The following is an 804-nucleotide window of genomic DNA, read 5'->3' as shown; positions in this document are numbered from 1 at the left end:
GCCATAAAATAAACTATAAAGGGGATGGGATTTTGAGAGGCCAGCGGCACATACCCAGCGAAAAAACAACAACGTAAAATGGCCAAGAAGAACGTCTTTCTCCCCCAAATCAAGTGCCGTTCTGACCAGTGTCATTTTTTTGGGAACTACCAAACCCTTGTCATATTAAAAAGGTTGAAATAGTCAATAAGCGATTAAAATAACGTGAATTTATATTTTGAGATGACGTTCTCGTTGCCGCCGCCATTGCTTAAGGACGTTCGCGCCAAAATCTTCCTACCGTGAGATTTTCTTCATTTCTCGCCTAGAGTTCGGTCATAAAGTACTTACTCCAAAAATGAAAAAAAAAATGGGGGTCACCGACTTCGTTTCGGAGAAAATGGCAGTGGAAAAATGCCTTAATTTCGAGAAATCGGTCATAATAGCGAGATGTAGGCTCATCTGCTCATCTATCGAAAATCATAAAAATAAACTGTTGGAGTGAAAGTTTCCGTGCATAGGTTTTTAGGAGTGAGATTTTTAGATAATTGTATGCCGCTAGGGATGTGGTAAACAGTAGAGTTCTTCCTCGACGAGCGTTTTCGTAAGCTCTATCCGTTGCAACCACTACTGGAATTCGATGGCATGAGGAAAGAAAATGTTAAAAAAAGATAACTTCTTACGGTGAAAATTTTTTCATTTCATCATATTTTGTAGATAGTAAGTAAAGTAAGTGATTCATGATTTAAAAAATAGGGGTCACCGATGATCTGAACGAGTAAAATCGATGTGATTTTGCAAAGCTCTTGGAAAAGTTCGTTTGTC

This window comes from Montipora foliosa, chromosome 11 (assembly GCF_036669935.1).
Source record: "Montipora foliosa isolate CH-2021 chromosome 11, ASM3666993v2, whole genome shotgun sequence".
NCBI lineage: Eukaryota > Metazoa > Cnidaria > Anthozoa > Scleractinia > Acroporidae > Montipora > Montipora foliosa.
This window is presented reverse-complemented; position numbering follows the sequence as displayed.